General features: G+C 40.2%; 1 protein-coding gene across 6 annotated transcripts in view; it reads right to left on the reverse strand.

Moving 5' to 3' along the window:
• The window catches only part of slc8a2b (solute carrier family 8 member 2b), a 56,868-nt gene that overhangs the window by 30,382 nt on the left and 9,329 nt on the right, over nucleotides 1-17,157 (reverse strand). For 3 of the 6 annotated variants that reach the window (XM_083549010.1, XM_083549012.1, XM_083549008.1), the window contains exon 2: nucleotides 7,265-7,483. The exons of the other annotated variants lie outside the window; for them this stretch is intronic. The gene's annotated coding sequence lies outside the window, so the exon portion shown is untranslated. The remainder of the gene's footprint in view (nucleotides 1-7,264; nucleotides 7,484-17,157) is intronic. 6 annotated transcript variants of the gene reach the window in all.

Here is a 17,157-nt window from a genome sequence, read left to right on the forward strand (position 1 = left end):
TGGCTGGGGATGGTTCCCTGACCGGGGATCGAACCCGGGTCGCATCGGTGAAAGCGCTGCATCTTAACCACTAGACCACCAGGGGACCTCTAAACCTCTAAAACGAGAAATATAACAGGGTAAAATATAGCACAGGGGTTCAACGGCTGCATTGTAACACGCCAGACGATATGCTACATTTTCCTCACTGTATATATATATAAAATTGGGACTTTTCAGTTTATAAAATGAAAGAACAAAATGGAATAAAAATGCATTTATTATTAAAGATTGGTCAGGATGCCTGAACCATCCTATGCCTGACAGCCTGCCTCACTTTGCCATCAGGGAACCACCACGATTGCGATCGCCATTGTGATTAACAGTCTCTAGATTGGCCTGTGACATGTACGCCACCTATCAGTAACAGGACACACTTGCCACTTACCACTGCGTGTTGTAACACCATGCTAGCATCTGTCTTTATACCTATAAAATGGGTTTGATGTAAACTCCCTGTGTATTTTTATAGGTCCAGACTGTCAAATCTAACCTTCTTCATGTCTATTCTCAAGTTTCATTGTCATTGTCACAGTGTCTGCTTTGTTGCCCTATGGTGTTCACCTATTTTATGTTAGATCATAAATTGTTTGTCTACGCACACTCCATGGCCAAAAACACAGCCATAAAATGGTCCTAACAACAAATTCTTGGTCACAAAATGTGCAAGAATGAAACAAATGTCCTCGTTGCTTTTGCCATAGTAAACTGTTTGGTGGAACGAACTTCTATATAGCCTTTTTATTTTACCTAAAATGTTTGCTGAATCTTGGTAATACATATGTCTAAGTGTACAAGATTTTCCAAAAATATCATCTTGAACTGTTTTTTGTCCATCATTATTTGTTATCTAACACACCTGATGCAGCTCATTCAGGGCCTGAAAATAAGCCCGTACATTAAACCAGGATTGAACAAGGAGAGACGTGCAGGAGGTGATTTTTTGCTAACCTTCTGACCAATGGTTTTTTGTTAAGACCATTAAAAAGTGTGGATCGGATACAAGCATGTGTATGCGCAATGCATCGTTTTTACCATATTTGAATCAGGAAAAAAACTATTTATTTATATATAATTATTAGTAGATGCACAATAGTTAATAATTTGCAACCAATATTTTATAAGTAGATTGTTTGCAATCTTTTCAAATTTATCAAAATTGGCACCCACCTTTGGCACCAATTACAGCCTCAAGTCTTTTTAAGTATGATGCCTCAAGCTTGGCAAACCTATTTTTTGGCAGCAGCCAATCCTTTGTTATCTTGGCTGTGTGCTTAGAGTCTTCGAGTTAGAAGACGAACTGTTGTCCCAGTCTGAGGTCCAGAGCGCTCTGGAGCAGGTTTTTATCAAGGATATTTTTGCACATTGCTGCATCCCCACAGCATGATGCTGCCACCACCATGCTTTACTGTAGGGATGGTATTGGCCAGGTGATAAGTGATGCCAGGTTTCCTGAAGACATGACACTTGGCATTTAGGCCAAGAGCTCATTCTTTGTTTCATCTGACCAGAGAATTTTGTTTCTCATGGTATTAGAGTCCTTCAGGTGCCTATTGACAAACACCAGGCGGGCTGTCATGTGCCTTTCACTGAATAGTGGCTTCAGTCTGGTCACTCTACCATACAGGCCTGATTGGTGAAGGGGCTGCACAGATGGTTGTTCTTCTGGAAGGTTCTTCTCTTTCCTTGTTCTTGGTCACCTCCCTGACTAGGCCCTTCTCCACATGATCACTCAGTATGGCGGGGCTATGCACTCTACAAAGAGTCCTGGTGCTTCCAGACTTTTCCCATTTACATATGATGGAGGCAACTGTGTTTACTGGAACCTTCAATGCTGCAGATTTTATTCTGTCCCAATCCTCAGATCTGTGCCTCGATACAATCCTGTCTCTGAGGTCTACAGACAATTCCTTGGACTTCATGGCTTGATTTGTGCTCTAAAATGCACTGTTTACTGTGGGACCTCGTATAGACAGGTGTGTGTCTTTCCAAATTATGTCCAATCAACTGAATTTTCCACAAGTAGATCAAGTTGTAGAAACTTCTAATGGATGATCAGTGGGACCAGGATGCACCTGAGCTCAATTTTGAGTGTCTTATGTACATGTGTCAGGGATTCACACTGCCACGCCCCCCTCTGTAGCTGTCAGGGATTCACCCTGCCACGCCCCCCTCTGTAGCTGTCAGGGATCGCACTAAGGGCGTGGCTCCGTTCCGGATCCTCCTGCAAGGTGTTGTTCCATTCCGGCTCTCCGCAGAGGATGCTCACCAGGCCTCCGTTGCTCCCAGGCGTCTAAGGAGGCCTTCCTCGGAGTGCCCTGGCCCGCCTGGCATAGGTGGGTTTTGGGGCGTCAGGTGTCGCCCCTGAAGGGGGGGGGGGGGGGGGGTACTGTCAGGGATTCACCCTGCCACACCCCCCTCTGTAGCTGTCAGGGATTCACCCTGCCACGCCCCCCTCGATAGCAGTCACGCTGCTTCCCAAGATTACCGACAGCTGTGGCTCATTAAAGAACAGACTACTTAAACTCACGTTCTTGAGTCACAGGCTGTCGGTCGTTGTATTGTCATGCAGGTAAATCGCGTGGCTGCTCAAACGCCGGGATTCAGCGCTGGCTATTTCTCCGAACTCCACTTCCTTATTGGAGTACTCATTGCTGAAAGCTTTACTTACATTGGGATTAGGCGTTGGACATTCGCGCTCATAGTGAATACTTCGTTACTTCGTGCTTATGAGTGTTTTGTTTTTTGCACCTCAATAAAGAACATGATTGGACTTTATCTGCTTCCGCGTCTGCGGCCTGACAACATGTGATTATCTTTTTATTACATTTTTAATACATTTGCCAACATTTCAAACAAACTTCTTTCATGTTGTCATTATGGGCTATTGTTTGTAGAATGTTGAGAAAAATTATAAATTTATATATATATATATATATATATATATATATATATATATATATATATATATATATATATATATATATATATATTTACTACAAGAAGGAACCTTGAAAGTCACACAGAATCTCAAATTTCGTCTTTGATTTCACCTTTGACTTGTTTCTCATGGTTGTGCACAATTTGTACACAATTTCCAAAAGTGTTCAAACAGCAAAATCCGTTTTGACAGCTCAGACACCACACCAATCTCATTCACTACCAGTAGGCATGAGGGAGTGTTTGCACAGCTTCTTTTTTTTTCTCTAATCTACCCAGTATAAACTATACTGGCATCTGCGAATCTGTTCGGTTGCCAGAATGACAGCACTGGCTCAGCAATTGAAGTTGGAGGATCTCAATGTTTGAACAGTACTCGACATTTCTAAGGATGTACATATTCACAAACCCATTTGTTAAACATTTATACATGCTTGATGATTGGACTGAGATCTCGGAAGACCAAGTCAACATTTTCAACTCTTTGTCATGTTTCTCAAACCATTCTGAAAGACTTTTTCTGTGTGGATGTGCAAGGAATGATGAAAGAGGTCATTGGAGTGTACTTGGTCAGCACTGACTAGGTAGGTGGTACATGTCAAAGATTCATGCACAAGGACCCAATGTTTCCTGGCAGAACATTGCCTAGAGCACCTCCTTTGCTTTGCTTTCTTCTCACAATGCACCCTGGTGCAACTTTTTTACAGGTAAGCAACACCCACACACCCTTCAATCTACGTGATGTATAACGAAACATGATTCATCAGACCAGGCCACCTTCTTCCGAATCAAGTTCTGGTGCCCACTGTAGTTTTGTTCTTGTTTTTTTCATATGATTTATATACATTTGACAGGCATCAAGGGAACAATTTCCACATGAGTTGATGGAAATCGTTTAGAACCTACTGCGTTTCTAAAACTGGGTCCTCACTCCTGAGAGCAATTATCGGTAAAGTGACAGCGCTTTCCGTAACAATCCGCTCAAACCTGTTACCCGAGTGCTATTAAATTCTTTAAAAAACCCTTCTTCTGAACGCCATACGAATGCATCACTCCAAGATTTCACCTCACACATTCTCACAAGTTGAAGTCTTAATTAATTCTTCAGGAAACAGTTGGACAGATTTTCCTCAAGCTCCTCAAAATTCTTGCATTCTCAAGGCAAGTTTCACTCCAACTCTTTTTTCCTTTTTTTTTTCCTTTTCTATACATTTCTGTTTTGATCTGTCAGGCAGCTCATCCTCATCATCCATCACCATTCTGCTCTCACTACCACTAGCTTTTCAAAATACACTACTGTATACACTATTTTGATTTGTTTCAGTATATTATATTGTTTTTTTTTATAGTATTTATAGCTCTTATATCATTAGGAAATATGTGTAGTCAACAACGAACACAGTAACAACTTACGAACAAATTTATGCTACGAAGGCAGAATTTCATGGCATTGTGTGCCGCCCAATTTTGTGGTAACAGATTAAAACGATGGACTATCATGTTTCCTAATACTTTTGTCCATATTAAATGTATAGAAAATGTATTTGTTTTGTGATCAGAGACAACAAGATGATGGAAGACGTAATCAAGGCTACACATGGCAACCTGGTAATGTGTTTTACAGTAGTAGAGTCCCATTGAAAATACCCAGAAAAGCATAATTTATGCATAATAGCTATTTCCTGTCCAAACAACTTATCTGCTATCTGCAGTTTTGTCAATATATGTAAAATATCTCTAATTAATTTCATTTTTATTGCCCACATCAGGAAACCTACTGTAGGTAGCATTTGTGGTTTTTCCCCGAACTGTTCTGGAGGCACACAATTGTGTAGGATGTCTTTGGATGCAGAATGAACTAGGAGACTCAAACCTGTTCCAGCATGCCAATGCTCCTGTGCAAATGCTTCACATGGGTTGGAGTGGAAGATCTGCTGCCATAGAGCTTTGACCTCAATTCTATTGGGATGAATGTGAACACTGACTGCACTTCAGGCCTCCTCGCCTCACCTCCATCAGAACCTGAGCACAAATGTACACACTCCAAAATCTGGTGGGACATCTTCCCTGAAGAGTGGACTTTTGTATTAGAGGAAATGTGGACTAAATCTGGAATGGGACGTTCAACCTGCGTTTTTAATGCCTTTAAATGCCTTCTGTAGCCCCTTTGATACTCCAGCTAGGCGCTATCACCATGGCAACCAGCGGCAAGTTAACACCCGCTGGGGCGCAACTTGAGAGACGTGAGGTGAAAGAAATCGGTGTGTGTGTGTTGGTGTGTGAACGCAGTGAAAGTGTGAAGTGCAGGTGGGGGGGGGGAGTGGCGCTGAAAGAATGAAGGAAAATGTCAAACTCGGCTCGCTGCTGACTTAATGCACAGAAAGTTACAGAAGCATGAGCAAGACACACACACACACACACACACACACACACACACACACAAAATATCAGAATGTGTTACTTCATTCGCACACACACAGCGCTCATTGACTGACATCTTTTCACGACTAGCATGTGCATAATACATTTATTTCGACATTAGATTTTTTTTCATATTCTTCCCCTTTTTTTCTTTTTCTCCTACTTTTCAGGTGGCTTGAATATTTTGTAGAAAATGTAAAACTTAAAATGTTACCATCTTTCACCCCGTTTTATCGTTCAAAAAAGGTTAAAGGAAAATAGGTTTTTTATTGAATGTAGTTCGAATTAAAACAGAAGACAAGACAATTATATTTATTATAATAAATATCAATTAAATAATTACAATAATTATTATTATTACTATGTTTTTTAATCTCTTGACATTATGCTTTTCCAATTAAATCCATAAAAATTTTATACACCATATATATATATATATATATATATATATATATATATATATATATATATATATATATATATATATATATATATACAGTACAAACCAAAAGTTTGGACACACCTTCTCATTCAAAGAGTTTTCTTTATTTTCATGACTATGAAAATTGTAGAGTCACACTGAAGGCATCAAGGGCTATTTGACCAAGAAGGAGAGTGATGGGGTGCTGCGCCAGATGACCTGGCCTCCACAGTCACCGGACCTGAACCCAATCGAGATGGTTTAGGGGTGAGCTGGACCGAAGAGTGAAGGCAAAAGTGCCAAGCATCTCTCGGGGAACTCCTTCAAGACTGTTGGAAGACCATTTTAGGTGACTACCTCTTGAAGCTCATCAAGAGAATGCCAAGAGTGTGCAAAGCAATAAACAAAGCAAAAGGTGGCTCCTTTGAAGAACCTAGAATATGACATTTTTCAGTTATTTTACACTTTTTTGTTATGTATATAATTCCATATATAATTCCACATGTGTTAATTCATAGTTTTGATGCCTTCAGTGTGAATCTACAATTTTCATAGTCATGAAAATAAAGAAAACTCTTTGAATGAGAAGGTGTGTCCAAACTTTTGGTCTGTACTGTATATATATATATATATATACTGAACAAAATTATAAACGCAACACTTTTGTTTTTGCCCCATTTTTCATGAGCTGAACTCAAAGATCTAAAACTATTTCTATCTATACAATTTCTCTCAAATATTGTTTACAAATCTGTCTAAATCTGTGTTAGTGAGCTCTTTTCGTTTGCCGAGAAAATCCATCCACCTCACAGGTGTGGCAGATCAAGATGCTGATTAGACAGTATGATTATTGCACAGGTGTGCTTAAGGCTGACCACAATAAAAGGCCAATAAAACAAATTGTATCGCAATTGGTTCAGGTTTGGGCCCTTTTTTTCTTAAGCATTTCTAATGAAATAGTGAACAATAGCAAGAAATATACTTTTTAAACAAACGTTTGTAGACCCCTAAGTGTAAGTTTGGTATCTCCTTTTTTTTTAAGATCCCATTCCACATTTAATTCTAATTTGCTGTTATAATATCTTCGATTCTTCTGGGAAAATTTTCCACACAAGGGGGTTAGTAAATTTAGGTACTGACGCAGATGAGGTGAGGTGCGGAAGCCTGGGGTTCTTTCAAGCGCTCCAGTTTATTTTGTTTATTAGGGTTGAGGTCAAAGCTCTATAGCAGAAGATCTTCCACATCTTCCAAACCATGTAAAGCATATCTCCATGGAGCTGGATTTGTGCACAGATCTATTGTCATGCTGGAACAGCATGACAATGTGCTTCCAACTTTTTGAACCAGAACATATTTCTGAAAATAAATTCAGGTGTCTACATAGTCTATAAATGCTGTTAGAGCTGCTGAATTTGAAGGCAAATTTAATCAAAAACAACTCACCATTTGCTGCAGAAAAGAGGAGCACTGGTATCTATATGTTTCCCAGGAAGAAGTTTTTAATTCAAACGGCTGAAGCAAATCACACAATGCCAGGCATGACTATTGGAAGGAAACTGCTAATGGGAATGTCGCAGATCCTTTTTCGACATTAAAAGGAAGCGGACAGGGGCACTCGGCAGCGTGTCGACGTTGCAGAAAGCAGCTCTGCCAGACAGGAGGCTGAAATAAATGGAAAATGTCTGTGATGGTGAGAAGAAAAGGGTATTAGGGATGATAGATGGCTTTGTCGTTTGGTTAGACGAGTGCATTGGAGCCAGCTCCGTAAACAAATCAACTCCGGACTGTCTACTGTTTCTAAAATTGAAACTCACTTAACTCATTTTATATGTCATGAATGTCTTTCAATATGGAATGAAGATCTTTTTTTGGGGGGGAATTCTTTCCAAATGATATAAACAATTGCATAAATATTCACCCGCTCCAATTGGTACAAAGTGGTGTACTGCAGAATTCAAATTATTAGTTAATGGGGGTTTTAAGTTTATGGGGAGATTCTAAGTTATTTACACTGTGAAAGGGTCAAACTCTAATGCTTAACATGGCCAAAGTGTCATAAAACGTTTCACTCCTCCTGGGTTTATACTGTAAGTTTCCAAAAGTATGGCCCTTCATGACATCATGAAGGACGTAATTCCTTGTATGGGCACCCGTCACCATGCTTCATTCGGTTACGGAAGTCGTCAGAAACCCTTGCGTGAGAAGGACATCTCCAAAGAAGTGTGTTTTTGGATGTGAGGGATACATCACCTTGTCCAGCGTTATGTGAACAGTGAATGCAGTTAGTTTTTTTAGCTTGGGTGTTTTCAGGGAGAATCGTAACGCTGTATTTTTGTTTTAGAGAATAAAAGAAACTAAAGTCTCTTCAGAGATATGAAGGATTCAATCCTACTCAACACCGATCAGGTGTATTATAGTATTAAATCTTCATCACGGCATCTGTTAGTGGGTGGGATATATTTATTAGGCAGCAAGTGAACATTTTGCAAGTGATCCAACAGACGAGCTCCTGTAGCTCAAATTGCTGAAGAAGTTCATGCTGTTAATGATCGACATATAGAGAAATATAGTCTCCATTTGCTCTTATATGAACCTCCACTTTTCTGAAGTTGTTCCACAAAATTTTGTGGAGATTTTGATAAGCCAAAAGAGCGTTGGTAAAGTCAGGGAGGTGAGGAGGCCTGAAGTGCTGTTCGAATTCATTTCAAAGGTGCTTTAATATGCAGACATTGTAAGACAAATCCATCCCAAAGTTCTGGAAAAGTATGAATCAGGGATGGGGGGGGGATGAAAAATTGGCCTAATTCTGAACATCCCATGAATAACACAAGACTCTTGAATCTATTATTAAAAACGGTAACGAATATGCCACAAGCCATGACTCTGCCTGGCGGAAGCCAAGTCAGAGAAGCAGCTCAGTTAAATATTAAGGTCTATTACGTGTATAAGACACAGTATAATGTTCATTATATGTATTTTAGTTACGTCGTTACTAATTGTTGCGGGTTTAACGCGAGCGCAAAGCCGTATAATTGGTAATTGTGGGTCAAATGCAAAATTGAAGCATTAACACAAAGTCAAACAAAGATCACACGCTGGCTTTAGCGCTCGTGACAATGGAGTGCCGGTGGGTGACGAGAACACTCTGACAAAGAGCTTTAGAAGAGTCGCTGCCGCCGAGCTCATCGGTGATGAAAAGCCCCGGCTGTGTATTGAAAGCGAGAGGCTTTCATTAGAGAAAAGAAAAAGAGATTGATGTATGAGAAACGGAGTCTCCGGGCAGAAAGGAGGCACATTCAATGTTTGTTCACTGATCTGACTAGTAAAAACAGGACGTTTACGGCAAAGCGAGCGTAATGTTGCTTTAGGGAAATATCTTTTGAATGCGTATCACTGTAAATATACACTCAGCGCCTCTGCTGGTTCATGCACTTATGCAATCAGCCATTGTTGTGTCGGGCGACGCTTAAAAGCATGCCGTTACGGCTCAAGAGGTTTACTTAGCATTCTCTGAGGGACTCTAGCAGTGGTGTGGGTGTTGGATTGAGGTTGAGTATTTCAGAAACTCCTCCCTGAAATCTCCTTCCTGAGGCACACCAGGGTGGTGCAAAACACAAAAAACATCCAGTAAAGGTGCCAGTTCTATGGGTTCAAAGAGATCTGAGGACAATAAATAGACTACTTTAAGCTGACTAGAGGTCAACAGTAAGATAAATGATCATTCTAAACACTACAGTGTTAAGAACATCAAAACAATAAAAAAGGACAGGCAACATCAGGTGAAGACCACATCGGGTTATACTCCTGTCAGACACAAATAGGAATCGGTTGCTAACGAGTCGACCGGGTGACAAAAAATGGACCATAAACAATGTTCTAAGATGACGCAACACAACATGTAAAAGCATGTACAAGTGAGGAGGTTAACTTGGTATTCCCAGCAAACATCAACTCTCAGTGATCTTAATGACTGTATCTGTGGTATAGTCTTTGGAGCCAGATGGACTGGTGCTGAGAATTTCAGAAACTTCTCAACTCTTTATACAACCGTTTGTAGAGTTTACCCAGGGTGGTGCAAAAGAGAAAAAACATCTAGTAAGTGTCAGTTGAGTGGGTTCATGAAAGAGATTAGGCAGAATTACTGGACTGGTTCAAGCTGACTAGAATGGTATAGCTACACAAATAACCACTCTTTATTCTGCTTTGCTTTTCTGCTCACCATGGTTGTAGACAATGCTGCATGACACCAGTGAGGAGCACACAAGCATCAACTTTCCTCGATCATACCTGGGGTATGCTCTTTGGAGCATGATGGACTATGCTGAGAATTTTCAAAAACTTTCTTCACAGCAGTCTCTAGTGTTTACCCAGGGTGGTGCGAAAAACAAAAAACATCTAGTGAGCAGGAGTTCTGAGGGTTGCTTTAGAGAGATCTGAGGAGAATGACCGGACCGGTTCAACATGGCTAGTGGGCTTAACCACGCTTTGCACAATTGTGGTGAGCAGAAAAGCATATCAGAACATACAATACATCAAAACAATGAGTAGGACAACCTTCAAGAAGATAAGGCCAAATCAGGTTACAGTCCTGTCAACCAAGAACAGGAGCCGGATGCTATAGAGTGGACAGAAAATGTATATACAAAAGTCACTAGAGTTTACCCAGGGTGGTGCAAAAGACAAAAAACATCCAGCGAGCGCCAGTTTTGTGGGGTGATTGAGAGAGGTCTCAGGAGAACGACCAGTCTGGTTTAAGCTAACATACATCGGGTTAGACGCCTATTAGCCATGAATAGGAATTTGATGCAATAGAATGGACAAGCTGACAGAAAAATAGACCAAAACCAACATGATTTATAAGAAACAAACATTAGAACTTTTAACTTAATCTATATTAATGCATCAAATCTATTCATCAAACCAACACAACCTTATTATGATGCATTACTATTCTGTTCCTGTAGCTACCTGTAAATTTTTATACATCCAGGACATTAGCTTGGTGGGTCGGCTAATGAATTTCTATTTTGTTTACCTCCAGTATTGACTCCTCGAAAGAGTAACGAGATTCGATCGCACCCAATTTACCAATTCCTCCTGGTCAACCCTCAGAAATTCTATTTCCACCAAGCTTTTCCTGACTAATATCCCAACGTAACAAACTGAACAAATGTAGGTCAAGTGCTGGGGTCCATTTTTAAGAACAACCAGGGTTTAAGATTGTATTGGGGATAAGTATACGAGCACCAAGTAATGTGAACTGGTATTATGCTTTCGCACTGGTGTAAAAGAAGGTTATTAGACCGGACACATCTTACATGCTAGATTAGTCTTTCAAGCTCTTTTCTCTCACTGCAGAGAAAAAAAATTACATTTCCACAATGAAGCAAGTGTCCGTTTTTTTTCCTCGCTCGCTCTCAGTGATCTGCCATCTCGAATAATGGATTGAACCGTTAATTAGACGATGCTAACGTCCTAACGCCGAGGGTCCTGGTGGACTAATCATGCAACGACAAATATAGCGTACGTATATATAATGAAACTGTTTTCTCTTATTTGAAATTAGTACGCTCTGTATGTGCCACTCGGACAAAATCTATATATTTTGAGTCATCTCTTCTCATGATTCGAGGTCCATAAATTAAAGAGCGAGTCGAATCCGAAATCGATCATTGAAATGAGACTTGCATCCAAAATCAATAACGCATTAAAACAAAAGGAAAGAGGCGGGAAAAAACACTAAACAGCTACCGCAGAATAGCATCCACCTGAGTTTGATTTAGTTCAAGTTGTGCTAGAAGTAGTAATATATATTTTATTTTTTATTTAGTAGTAACCGGAAATAGAAATGGAAAAGTAAAAAAAAAAAATTAAAAAAACACAAAAAAACAAAGGCTTTATTTCAATTGTTGATTCTTGATCGATTCTTGATTCTTTCTTCGAACATCCCAGCGATGATTAACTTCTATATCTTGATGTTCCATACATCTTGGCTTCAAAAATGTTCTGAGAAATCCTACTACCTAGCCTTATCCACCAGTAAGTAATGATGTCAGCAAGATCGTCATTAGCGTATCTCCATAATATAATCGGACACGGATAACACAGGCGCATCGCCAGTTTCTTTATGTTCGAGAATTCGGCTCGGATTTAATGGAAACGTCTCCTACAGTGTGACTGGTAATAATCCTCACTTCACTGACGGCGCAGTCCGGGCAGCCGGTGGAGATGATGTGCTATTGCAATAAATTAAAAAATTAATTTTAAAATAAAGCACATCGCTGTGGCTCTGGCCTAGTGAACTGCTAAGCCTCATTACTTTTACGAAAGTGTGTGGGTGGGTGAAAAGAGAGAGAGAGCGAGAGAGGCAGAGATCGACAAAAAGAAAAGGAGGGAAAGAGAGTGAGAGCGAGAGAAAGAGAGAAACAGTCATAATATGAGAAAAATAGACATGCAGAATACAGACAGATGGAGAGAGTGGGAGAAAATGAGAGAGAGGTAGACAGACAGATAAAGATAATCTTAGGGAAAAGGGGGTAAATAGAGATGGACAGATGGAGAGACAGGGGTGGGGGAGCAGGGACAGACAGACAAATGGGTGGAGGTTGGAGGAGACAGATGAACAGAGAGGGTGGAGGTGAGAGAGAGAGAGAGAGAGAGAGAGAGAGAGAGAGAGAGAGAGAGAGAAGAGAGAGAGAGAGAGAGAGAGAGAGAGAGAGAGAGAGAGAGAGATAGATAGATAGAGAAAGCTGAGACAGACAATAAAGGGAGAGAAATAGGGGGAGGCTGGGGGAGACAGAGAGACGGATAAACAGATAGGGTGGAGGGAGGACAAAAAGAGGCAGATAGACAGGCCAACAGAGATAAAAAGAGTGACAGACAAAAAAAGGGAGAGAGAGAATGAAAACAGACAATCAGATTTATAAGGAGATAAAGAGAAAAACAGAGAGAGGAGATAGATAGAACAGGGAAGAAAATGGAGACAGGGAGACAGATAGGGTAGGCGGCAAAGAGGATAGGGAGAGAAAAAGGTAGAGTTAGGAAACAGACAGAGAGGGAAAGAAATAGGCAGACATGCAGAGGAGGGGAGAGAAAAAGAGAAAGAAAGAAAGAAAGAAAGAAAGAAAGAAAGAAAGAAAGAAAGAAAGAAAGAAAGAAAGAAAGAAAGAAAGAAAGAAAGAAAGACTGGCAGAAGAGATAGAGAGGGACAGAAAAAGAGAGGGAGAGAGAAAGGCAAAAAGAATGGCAGGCAGTGATAGAGAGAAACAGACATGCAGAGAAGACCAGAGAAAAAATAGGCAGAGAGAAAGACAGACAGACAGGCATGAGGAGATAGAGACAGGGAGGCTGTAAGAGAGAGACAGCATTTGGTTAGATAGAGGGACGAGAGGACAGACAGACAGAATGGAGAAAAGTGACAGACAGGGAGGGGGCAGATAGAAAGAAATAAAAAAGGAGAGAGACAGAAAGAGATATTGCAGCCTATAAACCGTGATTTATAATTTCGCACATAAAACTGCACAAAACCTTTATTTATGAGGCAGGAAAAGGGGATTATGGGTAAGCACCTAGAGAATTACATTATACCAATATTACATTCTTCCAGCAACTGCTAGCGGGAATATTACTATAACGGCTCATTGGCTGATCCAACTAGACTTTCCCTAAGTCTGTAATGCTTCGAATGTATAAAAAAAAGTCTACACACACATGTGAGCAATGCAGTTAGCATCCAAACACTAATACTAATAGCCAATAAATTAAATAGTAACATTTTAAGTAAAAATATTACAATATCCTGGTTTTATACATCATCACATGCCCTATTTATGTAATATGACCCTTTTTTTTTTTTTACACAATAATTCAATTCAATTGTATTTGTACAATAACAATCAAGAGTCTTATGGTTTTTTCCGAAAGACACGGTCATGTGACTCATGTGAATCCTAAACCAACATGGCTGCCATTCTATATTTCACCATTACACCATACAAATCCGTCTGGACTGAGGCTCATTGGAACCCCCACAACATCATACAACAAAACAATGAACCAAAGCATATGTTTTCACTATTTACTGCTTATCTCTGTGTTGTGGATCTTTGGTAGACCTTCCATCACTGAGTTCACCAGTTCAAGTCTCATCTAGACCTCTTTTTTCGTCTCTATTGACTGACTATGATGAAAGATGAGCTAATTTTGCTAATGTTGCTATGGTTGCTAATGTGAGCTCTGTCAGTTAAAAGCCAGTGGTTCTGGAAGGTAATTGCTCTGATTGCTGTGAGTTGCTGAGGTTCTGGATTCAAACCCTGCAAGACCTCATTCATGTTTGCTTTTCCCTCAGTATAAACAAAAAAAAATGTTTGTTTTTTTTTAAAGTGGTTGTTGTATATGAGATCCTGTGGCTCAGTTGGATGATCTTAGACTCTGGATTAAGAGGTTGCTGGTTTGAACATCAGCCAGTTCTCGAGGACTTGAAGGTAGCAAGTTATGGAAACCCCAACCGTAGTTACGTGAAAAATGCTGGGTGACTGAGACTAGTGAGAGGTTCCCAGTGGTTAGCTAGCTGATGGTGTGACCCTTAAAGGAGGGAGATATCTGGGTAGCTGCCGCCCTTAGATCTGAGATGAACCCAGGATGTTATGGGTCTCAAAATAACTTAGTTTTGCATATATCGGAAGTTCAGCAAAAAAAAACATTTTTTGGGGGGGGTATGAGGTACCACTTTGAACACTTTTTTCAGCTATCCATTTTCATACTCTTCCACTCTTAAATTCTCATCCCTCTTCAAAGTCCCACACCTGACCATGTTTTTGTTTTTTTGTTTTTTTTGGGGGGGGGGTTATCCCACAAGAAATAAAGGGACATCTGATGCAGCAAACAAAGCAGAAACCAGTCTTTAACTTTTTTGAAAAGTAGTCGAGAGGCCTTAGCACACTGCACCATCGCAGCTGACAGGTTTGGCCCTATTTTTTAAGAGGATTTCTTGTTCATTTTATAATCAGAGTGAATTTATCTATAAAAAAACGACACTGAAACAACAGTAACACCTTCAATTAAGCCAGGACTTAAACCAAGTTCAACATGGGACATGAAAGGGACATGCCTTAAGCCATTAAGCCATCTGGGATGACTGAACCACAAGAGGTTGGGGAAAAAAATATATCAATAAAGAAGCACCCAGACACTTTTCAATCAATGAATCCAGGACTCAAACCACAGTTGACACCCTCTGTGAAACCTTTTGGTCAGATTTCAACTGGTAGGTTTTCAAAGACCAGCTAAGTCCAGCACCAACTGAGACAGGTATAGGCATGTAACACATTGAGCCACCGTAGATGACTTCTACTACTACTATTTCTATGGGGTTATCCTTTGTTTTAGGCTAAATATGCTAGAAAATTGTTGCCAAAGGAAGACACATTCAGAGCAGAATTTACCCCAGGGAACAAAGACTCAATCCATGCAGTGTAAAGCTCTTTGAAAGGTACAAGCCTGAACCCAATGTGCTACCAGAGCTGACACGCTTAAAGGCCTTTACTTAGATGGTTTATCTTTAGCTTCACTTCTACCAGCAGAGAGAAATCATTTATAAAAAAAGACACTTTTATCACTTGACCTAGCAATTCGAATCCTGATTAGGACCTTCAGAAAGTCACTTGTTTGTACCAACTGAGACAGCAGCTGTTTGTACCTTTGTTTAAGGTAGTTTATTTAAGACCTCTTTCAGCAGAGAGTGTAATTTATTAAGAAAATCACTGAAATCACCTGAATCAGGATTGGAACCCATTTGGGAGCTGTCTCCTCTTTAGACTTTAAGGATTTGCTGCATTACTATTTTTATTGAAATCAATAAAAATAAAAGTATTTGTCCAAGAATGTAAACCTCTGACATCATTAAGCTCAGGGGATTGAGGTCAGACAAACTAGGATTCCTTATACAGAGGATTAACAAACTGAGTTTCACACCCACTACAGGTACATTTAACCCACTGAGCCAACAGAGCTGACTGACGGTCCTCTTTTTATAGAGGGGGGTTATCTTTGGTTTTGGACCAGCAGCACTAGAAACCTTTGCTAAAGGAAAGCACGGGTATCAGCAGCATCAGGACTTGAAACATGCTTTGTACCCATCTTCGAAAGCGTACATGCCTTAACCAATGAAACCACATGAGCTGACTGTTTGTTGAGTTTATTTTTAGGTGGTTTATCTTTCATTTAACACCCCTATTAGCAGAAAGAAACTGTATTTAAACTTATTTAGGAGTTGTCTCTTTCTTAGACCTCAAAACTGTAAGGTGTTGCTCCAGCAATATTTATTCTGAATGTTTAACAAGTATTTGATTGTGAAAAGTTAAGGGTCAGTGGGAGAAGCTTTTCAATCTTCAAGCTCAGTGGCTAAGGAGGAACAGGACATACTTATTTTTTTTAGGTTTTACAGTCCCATTTAAGTCCAGTCCCTTTATTATTCCAGAGGCAGGTACCAACTGAGGTTCACCCACAACAGGTATAGACATTTAACCCACTGTGCCATCAGAACTGACTGACATTTTTTTAGGGGGTTTATCTTTATTTTAGATGGTCCCCTGGTGGTCTAGTGGTTAAGATGCAGCGCTCCCACTGCTGCGACCTGGGTTCGATTCCCGGTCAGGGAACCATCCCCAACCACTCTTAGTGCCGGTCCCAAGCCTGGATAAATTGGGGAGGGTTGCGTTAGGAAGGGCATCCAGCGTAAAACATGTGCCAAATCAAACGTGCGGAGGATCCGCTGTGGCGACCCCTAACGGGAGAAGCCGAAAAGAAAGTTAGATCTTTTATTTTAGATCAGCAACAATGGAAATCATTGCTAATGGAAAACACAGATGGGACTTGAACCACTCTTTGGAATCAGCCTAAACCAATTGAGCCACAGAGAGAGCAATTTCTATTTAGACAAACACTTGTATCACCAAGACTTAAACTAATTTGGGAGTTGCCTCATGCCTCCGACCTCAAAACTACAAGACTTTGCTCCAGTATTGTTCCTGATAAAATGTTAAACAAAGGAATATGCCTGGATTTCTAAACTAAAGCTCTTAAATCTTTAAGCTCATTAGTCCTAAATTGGACCTTAATTTATCTTTCTCCGCCTGGTAGCTTTTACTATCCTACCCAATTTCAGCACTTACTGCATTCTGAAGCCAATTACAAAACTGAGGTTCAGCCCCAAGACCAGTACACACATTTAACCAACTGAGCCATCACAGCTGTCATGGCCTACATCTCTTTTTTTAAAGGTTTATCTTTTGTTTTATACTTCTAGCAGACAGGATGCACAAAGAAGACAATTAAAG

This window comes from Silurus aristotelis (genome assembly GCF_946808225.1).
Source record: "Silurus aristotelis genome assembly, chromosome: 8".
NCBI lineage: Eukaryota > Metazoa > Chordata > Actinopteri > Siluriformes > Siluridae > Silurus > Silurus aristotelis.